The 21,042-nt window shown below is 33.9% G+C and overlaps 1 protein-coding gene across 18 annotated transcripts in view; it reads right to left on the minus strand.

The window, feature by feature from the left end:
- LOC140604883 (disintegrin and metalloproteinase domain-containing protein 18-like) overlaps positions 1-21,042 on the minus strand; it is a 183,340-nt gene that overhangs the window by 160,352 nt on the left and 1,946 nt on the right. The gene's annotated exons all lie outside the window — the stretch shown is intronic.

Below are 21,042 nucleotides of genomic sequence, written 5' to 3' on the forward strand. Positions count from 1 at the left end.
TTAGCTTCAGCCCCTTCAGCCCAAGGCCTGATCCTGGAGACTTGGGATCGAGTCCCACATCGACTTCCTGCATGGAGCCTGCTTCTCCCTCTGCCTGTGTCTCTGCCTCTCTCTCCTCTCTGTGTATTCTCATGAATAAATAAATAAAATTAAAAAAAAAAACTTCCCTAAACTTTAAACTGAAAAGAAATGATACCAATTAATAACAGGAAAATATATAAAAGTAAAAAGGCTAACCGGAAAAGGTAAGTACACAGTAAAGGTAGTGGATCAATTACTTATTAAGCAAGTATAAAGATTAAAAGACAAAGACAATATAATTAGCTAAAACCACAAGGAATAGGTAGAGGGTATATAAAATAAAAGATGCAAAATGTGATATAAGAATATAAAACATGAGAGGAAGAGAAAAATGTAAAATTTTGGAATATGTTCAAGTTGCTGTCAACTCAAAATATATAACATAGAAAAGCAAGATGTAAACGGTAAAATAATCACAAATACATACAAAAAGTAAATACACAAAAGAAAAATGAGAAAGGAGCCTAAACATAGCACTAACAAAAGACATCAAACCACAAGGGAGGAGAGAAAGACAAGAAGAAAGGAACAGAGAGGAACAAAAAAAAAAAAAGAGCCGACAAACAATTAGTAAAATGGTAATAACTACATGCCTATCAATAGTTACTGTAGAGGTAAGTGAACTCTGTAACCAAAAGAAATAAGTGGTTGAATGGATTAAAAAAAAAATAGGACTGTGTTCTGTGTTCTACCTACATGAAACTAATTTCAGAGGGAAGGATACACATGAGCTGAAAAGTGCAGGGATGGAAAGGATATTCCACATAATGAAAACAAACAAAAAAGCTGGCATAGCTATATTCATAACCAACAAAATAGACTTTAAGACAAAGACAGGACACCTGGGTGGCTCAATGGTTGAGCATCTGCCTTTGGCTCAGGTCGTGATCCTGGGGTCCTAAGACTGAGTCCTGTATTGGGCTCCCTGCAGGGAGCCTGCTTCTCCCTCTGCCTATGTCTTTGCCTTTCAGGAATAAATAAAATCTTTCAAAAAATAAAACAAAGACTGTATAATAAAGAAAGATATTACATAATGATAAAAGAAAGATATTACATAATGATACATAATGGATCAGTTAAATAAGAAATAACATTTATAAATACATATGCAAAAAAAATACATATGCACCTAAAATAGGAACACCGAGATACATAAAGCAAATATCAATGTATATAAACAGAGAAATTAAAAGTTATACTGGGGCACCTGGGTGGCTCAATCAGTTGAGCATTGGACTCAGTTTCAGCTCAAGTCATGATCTCAGGGTTATGAGATTAACCATTCAGTGTGGAGCCTGCTTGAAATTCTCTCACTCTCTTCCTCTGCCCCTCTCCCTATACCCGTGCCCTCTGTCTCTCAAAAAAAAAAAAAAAATATATATATATATATGTGTGTGTGTGTGTGTGTGTGTGTAAAAGAGTAGGGGCTTTAACCCCAACTTATCTCAATGGATAGATCAACCAGACAGAAAATCAATAAGGAAATACTGGTCTTAAAAAAACATCAAACCAGATGGACTTAATAGTTCTACAAAGAGTATTCCATCCAAAAGCAATAGAATATGCATTCTTCTCAGATGCACATAAAACATTCTTCAGGACAGGTCACATGTTAGACCATAAAACAAGACTCAAAAATCAAGAATACTGAAATCATATCAAGTATCTTCTCCAAACACAATGGAATAGAAGCAGAAATCAAGTTCAAGAAGAAAACTGGAAAAAACACAAATAGGTAGAGATTTAACATGTTAGTGAGCACTCAATGAATCAACAAAGAAATCAAAGAAAAAATACCTAGAGATAATGAACATAGAAATACAACATATCAAAATCCTTGGGATACAGCAAAAGTGGTCTATAAGAGATCATAGCAACACAATCCTACTTTATAAATCTAACTCTTGGGATCCCCCCAAAAATAACAGCTTTTGTACCCAATGATTGTTGTTTGAAAATGATGAAAAAAAAAAAAACTTGAAAAAAAAAACATGCTTGAAGAAGCGGAAACATTTCCAAATACATTTTTTGAGGCCAGCATTAGTATAATACCAAAAACAAACAAGGACAATGTGAAAAATTAAATTATAGGCCAATATGTTTGGTTAACACAGATGCAAAAATCCTCAAAAATTATTACCAAATCAAATCCAACAATACATTAATATGATTATACAACAAAATCAAGTCAGATTTATTCCAGTAATACAAGAATGCCTCAGCATTTTGTTGAAGTGTATCAATAAGGTGATACACTTCAACAAAATGAAGGATAAAAATCATATGATGCAGAAAAAGTATTCATATGTTTTCCATAGATGCAGAAAAAGTATTCAATAAAATTCAACTCCAATCATAAAAACTCTCAGAAAAGTGCTGATAGAAGAAATGTACCTCACCATAATAAAGGCCATATATGACTAACCCACAGCTAACACCTCAATAGGGAAAACCTGAAAGCTTTTTTTTGAAGTTCAGGAACAAGACAAGAAACCACTCTCACCACTTTTATTCTGCATTGTATTGGAAGTCCTAGCCACAACAATTAGTCAATAAAAAGAAATAAAAGGCATCCAAAATAGAAAAGAAGAAATAAAACTGTCAGCCTTTGCAGGCAGCATATGATATATACAAAGATACCACCACCAAAAAAAAACAAAAACAAACACAAAAAACCCACAATTAGGATGAATAACTTAAGTAAAGCCGCAGAATATAAAATTAGTTTGCAAAATTTGTTAAATTTCTATATATTAATAATGAATTACCAGAAAAATAAATTTAAAAACAATAACGTTTACATCAAAAAGAGTAAAATATCTAGAAACAAATTTTACCAAGGAGGTAAGATGTCTGTACAAAGAACTATAATATATTGATAAAATAAATTTAAGAAGGGACAAATTAGTGAAAAGGTATTCTGTGTTTGTGGACTGGAATAATTAATATCGTTAAAAAGTCCCTACAAGACCATGGTGCTAGCAGGATGGGCAAGTGTCCCAGTTTTTCGGCTGCCAGTAGTCACTGAGAGATCAGAAGTGGCCTGATAAAAAATACAAGAAAGCCCATTTGTGCACAGACCTGAAGGGCAATCTTTTTGGAGGTTCTTCCATGCAAAGGGAATTGTACTGGAAAAATTAGAGGTTGAAGCCAAACAGCTAAATTCTTTCATCAGGAAATGTGTCAGGGTGTTAGCTGATCAAGAATGTCCCCCCAAAAATAACAGCTTTTGTACCCAATGATTGTTGTTTGAAAATGATGAAATTTTGGTTTCTAGATATGGTTGCAAAGGTCATGCTGCCAGTGACATTCCTGGCGTTTGCTTTAATGCCGTCAAAGTAGGCAGTGTCTCTCTTTTGGTCTTATACTAAGACAAGAAAGAAAACCCAAGATCATAAGTTTTGATGGTGAAAACATGACAGTAATAAATTTTCATGTCAAAAAAGTCCCTACCACCCAAAGCAATCTATAGATTCAATGCAATCTTTATCAAAATTTTAACAGCATATTTCACAGAAAAACAACAAATGATTCTAACATTTGTATGAAACCACAAAGGATCTCTAACAGCCAAAGCAATCTAGAGAAAGAAGAACAAAGCTTAAATATATTACTCTCTTTAATTTCAAACCTATTTTAAAGCTATAGCAATCAAAACAATATGGCACTGGCACAAAATATGGACATGGATCAATGGAAGAGAACTGAGAGCTCAGAAATAAGTGACATACATATGGACAGTTTATGGCAAAAGATCCAAGAACACCATGAACAAAGGACTTTCTTTTCAATAAATAGTGTTGGGAAAAAAACTGGTTATTTATATGCAACAGAATTAAGCTAGACCACTATCTTAACACCATACACTATCTTAACACCATAAATACATCATGAATTAAAGACCTGATGTAAGACCTGAAACCATAAAAGCCCTTGAAGAAAACATAGGCAGTAAGTTCCTTGACATTGGTCTTAGCAATGCTTTTGTGGATCAGATTCCAAAGGCTTTGGAAAAAAGGCAAACATAAACAAATGGGATTATATGAAACTAAAAAGCTTTTGCACAGCAAAGAAAATCATCATTAAAATGAAAAGTCAGTCTACTAAATGGGAGAAGATATTTGCAAGTCATACATCTGATAAAGGTTACTATACAAGATACACAAAAGAGCTTATACAACTCAGCACCAACAACAAAATCTGATTAAAAAAAAAAATTGGCAGAGGATCTGAATAGACTATTTTCCAAAGAAGGCATACAGATGGCCAATAGGGACATATGAAGATATTCAACACTACTAAATATCAGGGAAATGCAAATCAAAATCACAATGAGAGATTATCTCACACCAATTAGAATGACCATTATAAAAAAGACAAGAAATAGCAAGTGTTGGAAAGGACATGGAGAAGAGGGAACACTTGTACACTATTGGTGGAAATGTAAATTGATGCAGCCACTATGGAAAATAGTACGGAGATTCCTCAAAAAAAAAAAAAATAGGAACAAAATTACCATATGATCCTGCTGTTCCACTGCTGGTTATTTATCCATAGATAATACTTATCAAAAACAAATACTTATTCAAAAACATATATGTACTTCTATGTTCACTGCAGCAATATTTACAATAGCCTAGAAATGGAAACAACCTAAATGTCCTCAATAGATCAATAAGTAAAGATGATGTAATATATATATTTATACACACAGATGCACCCCATGGAATATTACTCAGCCACAAAAAGAATGAAACCTTGCCATTTATGACAGCATGAATGAGCCTTGAAGGTTTAATGCTAAATGCAATAAGTCAGACAGAGAAAGACAGTGTATGATTTCAGTTATACGTGGTACCTAAAAAGAACAAAACAAAGGAACACACAAAAAAAACCCAAAACTCATAGATAAAGAGAACAGTTGGTGGTTACCAGAGTGTAAAGAGGGTCAGGAGTGGGTAAAGTAGATAAAGGAGATAATTTGTATGTTTATGGATGGTAACTAGACTTTAAATGATGATCACTTTGTAGTGCATACAGATGTTGAATTATAATATTATATACCTGAAACTTATATAATGTGTGCCACTTTTACCTCAATTTAAAAAATGACACAATCTCTTTAGAATACTAGTGTATTCTTCAGAATTTATTATTCTAAATATTAAGAATCTTTATTCTAGTACATTTAGGATTACAGTGTCTAATGCAAAGGGCTTCTTTTTAAAAGAAAAAATGCAACTACATTTTGAAAAATATCATTTTACATTATAATAGTCTCTATTTAGGAAAATATAAACTTTACTAGTCAAAATGAAAGGCATGCCTGCAGGCTTACATCCCACACCAATTATAATGAAATAAGAAATTTACATTATATATGTATATATATAAAACATACATACACACACTACTATATATACTTAGAGCCACTTAGCAATTCTCAACATATAAAACTGAGGGAAAAAGACCCAAGAAACATGTTAGTAGGGAATGCTACAGCTCCAGGAATAGGAGCTCTAATAAGAGAACTAAGTTGTAACTGTGCTCATTATTCTCATGTGGTGGCATTCCGGAACAGGAAAGGACTTAGTGTGTGTTTACACAGTCAGTGTACTATCTCCATAAAGGCAGACAGACATCTATTCTAGCAAATGCACAATTTCTTTCCAAAACAAATCAATTGCAAGAAAGATCTCTAATTTTAAGCTGGAATGGAGTCTGTGAGCTTGAGAGAGGCCAGTGATGCTTATGCATGAAAACATCTAGGAAATACAAGAATCACATAGACTCAGAAGACCATATGACTAATAATCCAGAACTGAGGTAAATCTTTTCACTGTCATTCCTCTAAACTGTTGTAATGTACTAGAGCAGAACCAATGCATTATCTCAGACCAAATTCAAAACAGAGGCAAAGTCTAATAGGATCTCAACTACAATAGCAAGTACACAATAGAAAAACAATTTAACTTCTGAGGAATATCTACATCAAAAAGGAAAGGTATCAAATTCAACAAATGAAATAAATTACTCCCCAGAAAAGCATAAAGTATGTAATACAGGACCTGAAAAAATAAGTACCTTTAAGATCCTTACAGAAGAAACAGTATGTATTACACCTCAGAATTAGAGATTAAATGTAATGGAATACTATTTTAAAAATGTTAACACTTAATGAACATTTGTCATATGCCTATCACACAGTCTTAAACACTTTACATGTTTTTTAAAAAATTATCCTCACAATAATAATAATTTTCATCTTGAGGAAAGGAGATTAACTCTCCTAAGATAACACATTTAATGAATATTAGAACTTGACAGAGAAACCATATACTTTGTGACTATATTATACTGCTAAAATGTGAAGAAGAGCAGAGAGTTCTTACTGAAGGAATAAAAGATTATTATGAAAATGATCCAATTATAGATCACACAAATTAAAATGTAATTGTTGATTTTTAAGTAAATTATTATCATCATGAGTAGGAGATTGGATGTATCTGAAATATGAATCGATGAGGTTGAACACAAAAGGTAAGAAAGTTCCTGAGATTAAATACAAAGTAATTTTATAAAGTGGAATATTTGCAAGAATAAATAAGAAAGAGAGAAGCTCTTTCCAAAACTTCCAACATTAGCTAATAAGAATTTATGTACACAAAAATAATACAGCAAAGAAGCAAGAGTTAAGAAATATTATTTCAAAATTGCTGAGAAATGAAGATTTAGGTATGTTTATTTCATTTACTCATTATGGATACTGTAGGAAATTAATTACAAAAAAACTAACAAAAAGTGAAGGACCTTGTATAGTCAGTCATCAAAATACTAAGGAAGATCAAAGTTGAAGCCATCACATTGCCCACTTTCAAGATTTTCCATAAACCTATCATAAACAAGACAGCATGGTATTGGCCAAAGAGAAAAGGAGGGCTTAGAGATAGAGCCCTCCAAAATATAATCAACTGATGTTTTTAAGGTGCAAAGGTGCTTTGGTGGTGCTGTGAAAACTGGATGTCTATAGCAAAATGATGAAACTCAACCCAAACCTCATACCTTACACAAATATTAACTTTAAAAGTATAGACTTCTTAAAATATTTCTCTAATAAGTCATTAGAGGAAACCTAGGTGTACTTAGTGTTGGTAAGTTTTTAGATATGATAGAAAAATCATAATCCATAAAAGAAAAATAATAATAAGTTGGATTTATTTAATTTAAAATATTTTGTTAGCATTATTAAGACAATGTTAAGACAAAAAAAACCCCACGCTATAGACTAGGAAAAAACTGTAAATCACTTACCTAATAAGAAAAAAATGTGTGCAGAATATACAAAGAACATGTAAGGAAACAAACAATCCAATTAAAAAGGGAGTAAAAGATCTGAACAGATATCTTACTGAAGAAGATATACAGATGGAAAATAAGAATATGGGAATATGTTCAACATTACTCTTACTAGGGAAATACAAATTAAAACCTCAGTGAGATACTACTACACAAAAATTGGAAAGGCTAAACCCAGAACCTTGCAATACCAGATACTGGTGAAGATGTGGAACTCCTATTCATTGCTGGTGGAAATGCAAAACACAGTGACCTTGGAAGATAATCTGGAAATCTTATAAAACTAAACATAATCTTAATATACAATTTTGCAATTATTATCCTAGGTATTCATTCAGTTGATCTGAAAACTTATGTCTACAAAAACCTGCATATGAATGTTACTAACAGCTTTATTCATAATCGCCACAACCTGAAAATAAGCAAAATGTCCTATCATAGGGAACCAGATAAACTAAGATACATCTATACAATAGAATACTACTAGCAATGAAAAGCATGAATTTTAAAACAATAAACCAATACAGATAAATTTTACATGTATATTGCTAAATGAAAGAAGCCACTCTGAAAAGGGGATATTCTGTATAATTTCAACTATATGACATTCTAGAAAAGATACTATTCTAGAGACTAAAGAACAGATCATTTGTCAGGGGCTGGTTTTAGAAACAGTAATACAACTGAAGCACAGGGGATATTTAAGGGAAATGAAACTATTTTGTAAAACTTCGTATTACTGGATACATGAAACTAAACCTTTGGCAAAACCCATAGACATATACTTTATGTGAACTTTAATGTATGCAAATTAAAAAAATAATTTAGAAGGTCAGGGGATCCCATGGTGAAGGGCAAACTATGACAAAAGCATCTAACTTTATTACAAATGCATGATATAACATCTGAAGAGATAAGAGACAAAATATTCTGACCTAAATGAAATAAGGAGAGAACTATAGGCCTAAGACAAATGAAGTCTACATAGTACTATTCTAGTTGGAAATGATGGTCTCCAGCTCATAGATTTGATGTAGGGAAAGGCTACAAGGGAAAGGTTACAAAGTAGGTGGCTCCTTCCCTCCCTGGAATCTTGAGGCCATATGTGCTGCTCACTCACAGAGAAATGGGTTAAAAATTCTGAAAACAACCGCACAACTCTACTGGAATTTAAAAACAGTAATAAATGGATGATGGAGAGTGGGAGCCAGATTTCTCACTGTGGTTCATGAGTAACCTGCAAACACACACCAAAGTGACAGAAAAGAATTCTAAAATGGTAAATGATCAGCCAAACTAAAGTACTTTCATTCAGGTAGTAATGCAGTTGAGTTTACCACTTATAGATATGCCATGAATGATTCATGGAAGGATGAACTTCAGCAGAAAGAGAAGTAAACTATAAAGGAAGGACAGCTTGCAGGAAGCAGTGATAATCAATGACATCAATTCCATCCCTGCCATACTAGAAAGACTGGGTCTGAATGTGCTCTTCAGCTGCAAGAAACAAGAAATCTAGGCATGATAAGTAAAACAAATGCTCTGATAATTTAAACAATAGGTAGTACAAGATTATGATCATTGAGAGAAGGTAGAAAATTGAGATGGAAACTACAGTTGCCCTAGCTTCCTATCTCAATGAACTTTCTAGACTGAAGAAGGAGGATTGCCCCGTATTCTGTTAATGAATATTAAATCACCTATACACAGAGTGCAATTTCATGAGGCTGGGTGTATTAGTTTTCTATTGATGCATAACAAATTATCACAAACTGTAGTTTAAAACATAACATTTATTATCTTGTAGTTTCTATGGGTCAGGAGTCCATCAATATAATAACTGGGTTTTCAACATGTCAGCTGGTTTGTATTCTCACCTGAAGAAGAATCAATTTCTGCTTTCAATTCAATAAGTTTGTTGGTGAAATTCATTTCCTTATAGCCATAGAACTAAGAGATTTAGGTTTTTGCTATTGGCAAGAGGCTCTTTTCATTTACGAGAGGCCACTTAAGAGTTAACTGTCCCATGGCTGTCTCCATGGACAGTACAAAATATGGCAAGTCACGTTTACAACATCATTAGGAGAGTGAGAGAGTATCTGTTGACAAAATAAATTTTTATGTAATATAACATAATAGGAGAGAAATCTACCTTCTGTCCTATAACACAATGTAATCAACAGAGTTATATCCATCAGCACGGACATATTTTATTGATTACAAGAAGGTCACAGGTCCTTTCCACACTCACGGGTGGAGCTTTTTCAATGACACAAATACAAGAAGGTGGGAATCACTTGGTCAAATCAGGATCTGTCCAACACAACTACAAGGAACTATTAGGGAGCTGAGGAATAACTCTCACAGTTCACAAAGTTCTGAGAAATATCCAAGGTCTGATCAACTAGAGGAGAGAGATATCACTGAATGTTCACAACATTCAGTGGAGACCACAGAAGGATAAAATTTTAGTGATAAGAAAAAATTGGCCTTAGAGTGTTACTCTAAACATTCAACCTCCAAAATATCAAAAGCCAGCCTGAAATTGTCAATATGCTTGATAGATAACTGCCTACCAGAAATAAGTATAACACATTTTATAGAAAAAAATTAAGCATTCTACGAAATAAAATTAGCAATGTTATTTAACCCAATTAAAAATAAATATATGTGGAGGCTTGAAATCAGCAAGATGGCAGGATAAAAGACTCCTTATATTCTCCTTCCCCACCATGGATCCACTGAATACGTAGTTTCACATGGATCAATTCCCTCTTGGAGAAATGCATAAATTAGTTGAGTGACCCTAAACACTGGGTGACTGAGGGAAAATATTGAAACAGGAAGGAAAGTTTAATAATACCATAAAATTCACCCATGCCACAATGCCCTGCAATCAAGAGGGGGCCCACAGATCTCAGTTTATTCCTCAGAACCAAAGAATTTGAACCACACATCTAGCACCCAAATATCTAAGGCAACCACCCAAGGGACTGATTTCCACATCACCTAGTTCAGAGTGGCAAGAAGGCTTGGCATTCATGATCCCCCAGATCCAAATTAAACAGTATTTATTTTAAAAAGGTACATAAGAACTTCTCATGACTATTTCCTTGGGCTCATTACAGAGGGATCATGCAAGAGCAACCAAATCCTAGTTTCATCCTGGAAAAAAAATATGACTGCTTATTTTCCCATTTGCAGTTTGAGGATCCAGCTTCTAATCAGACTCTATGTAAGGTGCAGAATGGGATCCTCCCAGTAGCTTGAAAAAGTCAATGAGTACTTCCCCTTCCTTATCCCTCCTGGACTAATCAAACAATAAAACTAAGCTTCTAGCTTCTTCCTAGCAGGAGTTCATCCATACATCTAGAACTTCAACTTTTGTAGCTGCCACCTTAGTACCTAGTTCTCAAATCACCTAGCTCTGGGAACTTACAGGGCTCAGCATTCACAAATCTCACAGACTCATGCTAAATTGGAAAAAAAAAATTATATAGAAGGGTGAACACTTCCCACAGCTATTTCCTGGACTGAGAGCAGAAGGAACAGGAGACAATGCAAAGATTTGAAATTGTCCCTGCATACATCCTCAGCTGCTGCCTGGGGGTTGATCTTCTACTTAGCCTGCATTTGGGAGCTGACAATGTACATAATTAGTATCTGGCAGCTGTCAGGTACTAAATATGTACCTTGAGGTACTAATTTTGTACCCAACATGATGAAATTTCTTGTGCTTTCTCCCCTTGGCTCATCATCCAACTATAAAACTAAATCTCCATATTCTCCTTGAAAGGTGTTTGTCCACACATCTAAAGCCCCATCTCCCACAGCTGCCACCCAGCTATGGAAGCTAACAGGACTTGGAATCCACAAGTTCCCTGGGAGCATGAAGAACAAAGAACAAAGCAGTGGAAGATGTAAAATCAGCTGTTTGTAGATGATATGATCTAATATATAGAAAATCCCAAGATTACACCAAAAAGCTGCCATAACTAATAAAGGAATTCAGTAAAGTTGTAGGCTACAAAACCAAAATCCCCCAAAAAATCAGTTGTTTCTATATACTAACAATGAACTAACAGAAGGAAAATTAAGAAAACAATCCCATTGACAATAACACCAAAAAGAATAAAATATTTTTTTTAAAGATTTTATTTATTTATTCATAGGCACAGAGTGAGAGAGGCAGGGACACGGGCAGAGGGAGAAGCAGGCTCCATGCAGGGAGCCCGATGCGGGACTCGATCCTGAGTCCCCAGGACCACACCCCAGTCTGCAGGCGGTGCCAAACCGCTGCGCCACGAGGGCTGCCCAAGAATAAAATAATTAAGAAAAATTTAACTAAGGAGGTAAAAAAATATATACATTGAAAATTCTAAAATATTCATGTAAAAAATGAAAGACACCAGTAAATAGTTATTCTGGGATTATGGATTAGGAGGATTAATATTGTGAAATTGCCCATACTACTTAAAATGATCTACAGATTCAATGTAATCCTACCAAAATTCCAATGGCAATTTTCAGAAACAGAGAAGACAATACTCAATGAATGAAATGAGAAACATGCTTGATGGAATGAACAGCAGGCTGGAAGAAGAAGAACAAATTAATGACCTAGAAGACAGACTAATGGAAAGTAATCAAGCTGAACAAAAGAGAGAAAAATAATTATGTAAAAAAGAATGGACTTTAGAAATTCAGTGATTCCATCAAATGTAATATCATTCAGAGTACAGGACTTCCAGAAGAAGAAGAGAAAAAGAGGTACACATAATTTATCTGAAGAAATAGTAGCTGAAAAATTCTCTAATCTGGGAAGGAAACAGAAATCCAGATTCAGGAGGAACAAAGAATTCCCAATATAATCAACAAAAGCAGACACATCAAGACATACTCTAATTAAATTGGTAAAATATAGTGAAAAGATCTTAAAAGCAGCAAGACAAAAGAAGATAGTAATTTATAAGGGAATATCTATAAGCTAGCAAGATAATTTTCAGCAGAAACCTTGCAGGCCCAAAGAAAGTGGCATAATATATTCAAGTGCTGAATGGGAAAAATCTGCAGTCAAGAATACTCTATCTAGCAAGGATATAATGTAATATAGAAGGAGAAATAAAGAGTTTCCCAGACAAACAAAAACTAAAGGAGTCCATGACCATGAAGCCAATTCTGCAAAAAAAATATTAAAGGGGACTCTTTGAATGGAAAAGAGAGACCAAAAGTGATAGTATAAAGGTAGAAAACTCAAAAGCAATAAAAATTAATATTTATGTAAAACAGTTGAGGAGCTCACAAAATAAAAGGATATTAATATAATAGCATATACTTACTGTGGAGAGGATGGGAGTAGAGTGAGTTCAAATTTAAACAACCATGACCTTAATATAGACTGCCATATGCAGAAGAGGTTATATGCAAACTTAATGGTAATGATATATTAGAAGCCACTCATAAATATACAAAGAATAAGAGATCCAAACAAATCACTAAAAAATATCAGCAAACCAAGAAAAAGAGAAAAACAAGAAAGGATCAGACAAAACCTTCAAAAGCAACCATACAACAAATGACAATACATACATACCTATCAATAATTACTATAGACGTTAATGGACTAAACACTCCAATTAAAAGAGAATGTGACAGAATGAATAAAAAAGCTACCTACAAGAGACCTAAACTCATCTGCAGGTTGAAAATGAGAGGATGGAGAAACAACTATCATGCAAATGAATGTCAAAAGAAAGCTGGAGTAGCAATACTTATATCAGAAAAAGTAACTTTATTTTTTAAAATATTTTCTTTATTTGAGAGATAGAGTGTGTGTGTGAGAGAGAGAGAGAAAGAGCAAAAGAAAGAATATGAGTAGTGGGGAGAGGATTAGAGGGAAAAGCAGACTCCCTGCTGAGCAGGGATCCTGATGCAGGGCTCAATCCCAGGACCCTGGGATGATGACCTGAGCTGAAGGCAGATGCTTAACCAACTGAGCCACCTAGATGCCCCAGAAAAAGTAGACTAAAACAAAGACTGTAACAAGAGAAACACAGACTGTAAGAAGATAATTATTTATAATAATAAAGAAGCCAATCCAACAAGAAGATATAATAATTGGAAATATTTATGTGCCCAACACAGGAACACCCTAAAATATGTAAAAATGTTAATAACAAACACAAAGGAACTAATTTATAGCATAATAAGGGTAGGGGACTTCAACATCCTACTTACATCAATGGATAGACAATCTAAACAGAAAATTAACAAGGAAACAATAGTTTTGAATGACATACCAAAACAAATGGATTTAAAAGGCATATTAAGAAAATTCCATCCTAAAATAGCAGAATATACATTCTTTTCAACTGCCCATGAAACATTATTCAGAGTAGATTGTATTTTAGTCCACAAAACAAGCGTCAACAAATTCAAGAAGATCCAAGTCAGAGCATGCATCTTTTCTGATCACAATCCTACCAAACTAGAATTCAATCCCAAGAAAAAAATCTGGAAAGACCACAAATATATGAAGGTGAATAACATGCTACTAAACAATGAGTGAGTCAATCAGAAAATTAAAAATAAATAAATAAATAAATAAATAAATAAATAAATAAATAATAAATACATGGAAACAAAAGTCAATGAAGACACAACAGTCCAAAACCTTTAGGATGCAGAAAAGGTAGTCTAAGACAGAAGTTTATAGCAATAGTCCTAACTCAAGAAGCAAGAAAAATCTCCAAAAAAAGCAAAAACAAAAACAGAAAACAGCCTAATCTCACAACTAAAAAGGCTAGAAAAAGAACAACAAACAAGACCTCAAACCAGCAGAAGGAAGAATATTATAAATATTAGAGCATAAATAAATAATATAAAAACAAAAAACAAACAAAAAATAGAACAAATCAATGAAACCAGAAGCTGGTTCTTTGAAGAAAAAAACTAATAAAATGGAAAAGACTCGAATAAATAAATCACATATGAGGGAGAAGAAATACCAAAACCACAGAAATACAAGCAATTATAAGAGGATGCCATGAAAACCTTTATGGCAACAAATTGGACAGTCCTATAAGAAATAAATTCCTAGAAACATATAAACTACCAAAACTGAAACTAGAAGAAATAGAAAATTTGGACAGACTGATAACTAGAAATAAAATTGAATCAGGAATCAGAAAACCCCCAAAGGACAAAAAAATCAGGAACAGATGGCTTCACAGTGAATTATAAAAAGTATTTAAAGAAGAATTAATTCTTACTCATCTCAAACTATTCCAAAAAATTGAAAAGGAAAGAAAGCTTCCAAATTCATCCTGAGTTCCAGTATTACCCTAATAACAAAACCAGATAAAGACAATTCTCAACAAAATACTGCAAATAGAATTCAACAATACAGTTAAAAAAAATAGAAAAGAAAAATCACTCATCACAAGTGGAATTTATTCCTGAGTTGCCTGGAAGTTTCAATATTCACAAACCAAACAACATAATACATCATATCAATAAGAGTAAGGATAAAAACCATACGATCATTTCAGTAGACACAGAAAAAGCAATTTGCAGAGCAAAGGAAATAATCCACAAAATTAAAAGGCATCATATGAAATGGCAGAAAATATTTTTGAACTAAATATCTAAAGAGTTTATTGGCTTTAGAGCTGTTTATCCTGATGTGTCCAGGCATGAAAACCAATTCATAGCCCTGCTCATTATTGAATACAGCCTTGAGGCTGCCTGACTCAGGAACCTAGCCAGTGCACACAGCAAGCTGAATGGTCCCTCAAATAGTCCTGCTTGCAGTAGCACTTGACCAAAAAGAACAGTCTGTGTTTTTCCCCAACTGCTGAGCAAAACTGGTGTCCTAATCTGACCACAGATTTCTAAAGGAAGATTTCAAATAGTCCTGCTTGCAGTAGCACTTGACCAAAAAGAACAGTCTGTGTTTTTCCCCAACTGCTGAGCAAAACTGGTGTCCTAATCTGACCACAGATTTCTAAAGATCTTTATTGAAAATCTGTTGCTTAGGGTAGCTGAATTTACTTTGAGTCACATCTTCTGGATAACTTGCTACTTCACTTTGCACATTTATAATATGAAGATGAATTCTTCCTTAAACATCAGGGACCAACCTCTACTATCTTCAAACTTCTGTAGCTTCTTTACCTCTCTCAGCCTTCAGAGAATTGAAGAGAGTTAGGGCCTTGCTCTGGATTAGGCTTTGGCTTAAGGGAATGTTGTGGCTGGTTTGATCTTCTATCTAGACCATTAAAACTTTCTCTATATCAGGAATAAAGCTGTTTTGCTTTCTTATCATTTATGTTCCATGGAGTAGCACTTTTTATTGCCTTCAAGAATTTTCCTCTCTATTCACAACTTAACAGATGCAAGAGGCCTAGCTTTCAGCCTGTCTTGGCTTTGATATGCCTCCGTCACCAAGTTAATCATTTCTAGCTTTTGATTTAAAGTTGGAGGCTTGTGATTCTTCCTTTCACTTGAACACTTATATGCTACTGTAGAGTTATTAACTGGTATAATTTCAATATTGCTGTGTCTTATGGAATAGGCAGGCTGGGAAAAGGAAGAGAGATGAGGCAATGGCTGGTCAGTGAGGCAGTCAGAATGCACAACATTTATCAGTTAAGTTTGTCATCTTACATGGGCAGTTTCTAGTGCCACAAAACAATCACAGTAATAACATCAGAAATCACTGATCGCAGATCACCATAACAAATATAATAATAATAATGAAAAAGTGTGAGATATTGTAAGAAATTACCAAAATGTGACATAGAAACATGAAGTGGGCAACCACTGATAGAAAAATGGTGCTGACTTGTTCAATACAAGGGTTTGCATAAACTTCCACTTTGTAAACAATGCAGTATTTATGAAGTGCAATAAACCCAGGGAGGTCTTTGTCCAGTCAGTGAAGCAAGAAGATAAATAATTTTAGAAGCATGAAGGAAGCCTATAAGACTTGCAGGTAATAATGAAAAGAAACAATAGTAGCATTACAAGACTTTAGGGGTAGAAAAGAAAGAGTGAAAAAAAGTATATTCAAAGCAATAGAGTCTGAATACTTTATAAATATGGGGAAAAAATGGACATCCAGATCCATGAAGGCCAAAGGACTCTAAAGAGATTGAACCCTAATAGAGCTATACTAAGACACAGTATGATTAAATTTTCAGCAGTAAAAAACAAAGATTTTTTAAAGCAGCAAGAGGAGAGAGATAAATTATATATCAAGGAATCCCCATAAGACTATCAGCAGGTTTCTAAAACTTTACAGGCCAGAAAAGAATAGGGTGATATATTCTAAATACTGAAAGTAAAAAACAATCAACCAAGATTTTTAGATCCAATGAAGATGTACTTCAGAAATGGAGGAATAGGGACACCTGGGTGGCTCAGTGGTTAAGCGTCTGCCTTCAGCCCAGGGCGTGATCCTGGAGTCCCAGGATCGAGTACCATGTCGGGCTCCCTGCACGGAACCTACTTCTCTCTCTGCCTGTGTCTCTGCCCCTCTCTCTCTCTGTGTGTCTCTCGTGAATAAATAAATAAAATCTTTAAAAAAAAAAAGAAATGGAGGAATAAAGACTATTGAACACTTAACAACAGAAAACCTCAAGCAACTCATTACCACTAGACTTGCCTTCTAAGAAATGGTAAAGTTATTTGAGAGAAAGTAAAACGAATGTAGTGAGAATAGCTATAATGACAATAATCTGTTATTAGATACACAATATAAAAATATGTAAATTATAACAGCAATAAATTAAAATGTGATTGGGAGAAGTGTAAGAGTAAAGTTCTGGAAATCTATTGAAATTAAGTTGTTAATAGATTAAAATAAGGTTTTATAATTTTAAGATTATTATATCTAGTCCTCAAAGTAACCCCAAGGGAAAAAATCTGTAACAATTATACAAAGAAACATGATAAAGAATTAAAAGCATATTTATACAAAAAGACTTCAAAACTTAGAAAAGACAGCAAGATAAGAAATAAGAAACAATGAATCTATAAAACAAATAGAAAATAATAAACAAAATTATAATAGTAAGTCTTTACTTATCAATAATTACTTTAAACATAAATGGATTAAATTCATCTATCAAAATACATAGAACAGGGGCACCTAGGTGGCTCAGATCAACATCCTGGGGTACTGGGATCAAGCCCTGCATTGGGCTCCCTGTTCAGAGAATTTGATTCTCCCTCTGCCCTTCTCCCCACTCATGACCCCCTTCAAATAAATAAATAAACAATATTTTAAAAGCAACAACAAAATACATAGAATAACTAAATAAGTCAAACAAACTAAATACACAAGGAACAAAGCTATGCTACTTATAAAGTTTCACTTTGTCCTTAAAGATGCACAGAAACTGAGGACAAATAGATGAGAAAAGGCTTAAATGTCACCAAAACCAAACCAAAATAAAACAAAAAATGCAGCTGTAGCTATACTTATATCAGACAAAATAGACTTAAAACTAGAAATGGTGAAAAGAGACACAATTCATTATTTAATGATAAAAGGGTAAATCCATCAAGAAAGTATAATAATTATAATTATTTATGTGTCCAACATCAGAGCACCTAAATATGTAAAACAAAAACTAACAGAGCTAAAAGGAGAAAAACAGTGACATGGCAATAGTTGGGCACTTTAAAACCCCCCTCTCAATAATGGATAGGCCATCCAGACAAAATCAATAAGAAAACAGCAGATTTGAACAACATTATAGACTAGTGGACCTAACCGACATATATAGAATGTTTTTTCCAACAACAGCAGAATACATATTCTTCCTAAGGACATATGGAACATTCTGTAGGATAGGCCCTATGTTAGGCCACAAAACAAGTCTTAGCAAATTCAAGACTGAAATCATACCAAGTATCTTACAATGGCATGAAACTAGAAATAAATAATAAGAGTAAAACTGGAAAATTAACATATATATGAAAACTATATAATACTTTCATAAACAACCAATGGGACAAAGTAGAAATTAAGGAGGAAATAAAAAATTTCTAGAGACAAATGAAAAGGGAAACACAACATACCAGAACTTATTGGATATAGCAAAAGTAGGAGGAAAGCTCGTAGCAATAAATGCCTACATTGAGAAACAAGAATCCCAAATAGATGCACCTAAGGACATTTTAACATTTTACACAAAGATACAATAGTCAGCAATAAAATGTATGAAATACTAACAAACATATAACATAAATGAAACTCAGAAACATTCAGAGTGCAACACAGAATAGTGCATTCTGGATGCTGCTGTTTATATTAAAATATATGAGGCAAAACTGTCCAAAGTAGACATACAAATGGCCAACAGACACATGAAAAAATGCTCAACATCACTTGGCATCAGAGAAACACAAACCAAACCCACAGTGAGATACCACCTCACACTGGTCAGAATGGCTAAAATTAACAACTCAGGAAATAACACATGTTGGCAAGGATGTGGAGAAACAGGAAACTTCTCACACTGTGGTGGGAATGCAAAGTAGCCACTCTTGAAAATAGTATGGAGGCTCTTCAAAAAGTGAAAAATAGAGCTACCCTACAACCTAGCAATTGCACTACCAGGTATTTATCCAAAGGACAAACAATGATTCAAAGGGGTACATGCACCCCACATTAATAGCAGCAATGTCCACAATAGCTAAACTAGAGAAGCAGCACAAGTGTTCACCAATAGATGAGTGGATAAAGAAGATGTAGGACACATACAATGGAATACTACTGAGCCATCAAAAAAGAATGAAATGTCAATTGCAATGACATGGATGGAACTAGTGGGTATCATGCTAAGTGACATAAGTCAGTCAGAGAAAGACAAAAACGATATGATTTCACTCATATTTGGAATTTAAGAAAACAAAACATATTAACATAGGAAAGGGAAAGGAAAAATAAAATAAGATGAAAATTGAGATTGAGGCAAACCAAAGGAGGTGCTAAACTCTCTAGGAAGCAAACTAAGAGTTGCTAGAAGGGAAGTAGATGGGGGTATTGGGTAACTGGGTGATGGGCATTAAGGAGGGCATCTGATGGAATGAGCACTGGGTGTTATATGTAACTGGTGAATCACTAAATTCTACCTCTGAATCTAATAAAAAAAAAGTTGGAGAGAAAAAAAACCCAAAACAATAAAACAAAACAAACGAATAACAGAGATTAGATTGATAGTTGACTCGGACAAGTGAGGGGAGATTGATTGAAATTGGACACAAGTGTTCATTTTGGGATGATGGAATGTTCTATATTTTGACTAGATTATTTATTCCATAGGTATAGTAACTGTGCAATATATTAATATTATCATACTTTACAACTTAAAATAATTTCATTCCATGGTGTGTAATTGATACCTTCAAATGGCTGATTTATGAAAAACAAATAATGTATGTTTTACTATAATATTTTGTAAGAGAAAAACAAATATATGGAGAGATATATGCCTAATTGAAACCAAAGACAAAGATATTTGCCAACTACATAAGATCTGATTACTGAAGATTAAGATACATGAATAAATGTACAAAATAAAGTCACAAGGAGATTGTTCAATTGGTGTAATGGCATAGAGGTACTTCCAATTGATGTAGTGGACCAGTGATGTGAAATATTTTACACATTCAACAATCAAAAGGCATAATATAAAAATGCAGATTCCCAAATCTTCTGTAAAAGCCAGAATTCCTGGGATGCCTGGGTGGCTCAGTGGTTAAGGCGTCTACCTTTAGCTTAGGGTGTGGTCCTGGAGTCCCGGGATTGAGTCCCACATCGGGATCCCTACATGAAGCCTGCTTCTCCCTCTGCCTATGTCTATACCTCTCTCTCTGTGTGTCTCTCATGATAAATAAAATCTTTTTTTAAAAAAAGTCAGAATTCCATAACACATATATATATATTCATTCCTATACCCATACAGATTCCTTGAGATATACATATATGTGTATGTGTATATATATATATAAATATGCAATTATATATGCATATATTTGTATATATAACATACTGAAAGTCCATAGAAAAAGAATCTTTCATATGTCTAATAATGTTTTAAAAAGATGCAGGATGATAAGGGATTAAAAGAAGAAAATAGGAGAAATAAAGGATGTCTATATTAGAAATCAAAGGAGAACATTAGCATATTCTATCACAGGGAAAACAGCTTATGGGATTCCATATATAGAATGCAAAAAATGTAGACAGGTACCGAACACATTGTGTAAAACTATTTCATGTCCTGCAATATTGACATATGCTTTGTGACAAGTATTCAAAATTAACAGTTTGAAATTTAAAGTGATCATGCAGAGGTACCTGGGTGACTCAGTTGGTTAAGGGTCTGACTCTTGATTTCATCTCAGGTCATGACCTCAGAGTGCTGGGATCAAACCCCCAAGTTGGCCTCCATGCTCATTGCATAGTCTGCTTAGGATTCTCTCTCCCTCTGCCCCTCCCCTTATTCATGGTCTCTATCTCTCTCTAAAATAAATAAATAAAATCTTAAAAAAAATAATCATGCAATGGCAATGTACAAACAAAAGTAAATC

This window comes from Canis lupus, chromosome 15 (assembly GCF_048164855.1).
Source record: "Canis lupus baileyi chromosome 15, mCanLup2.hap1, whole genome shotgun sequence".
NCBI lineage: Eukaryota > Metazoa > Chordata > Mammalia > Carnivora > Canidae > Canis > Canis lupus.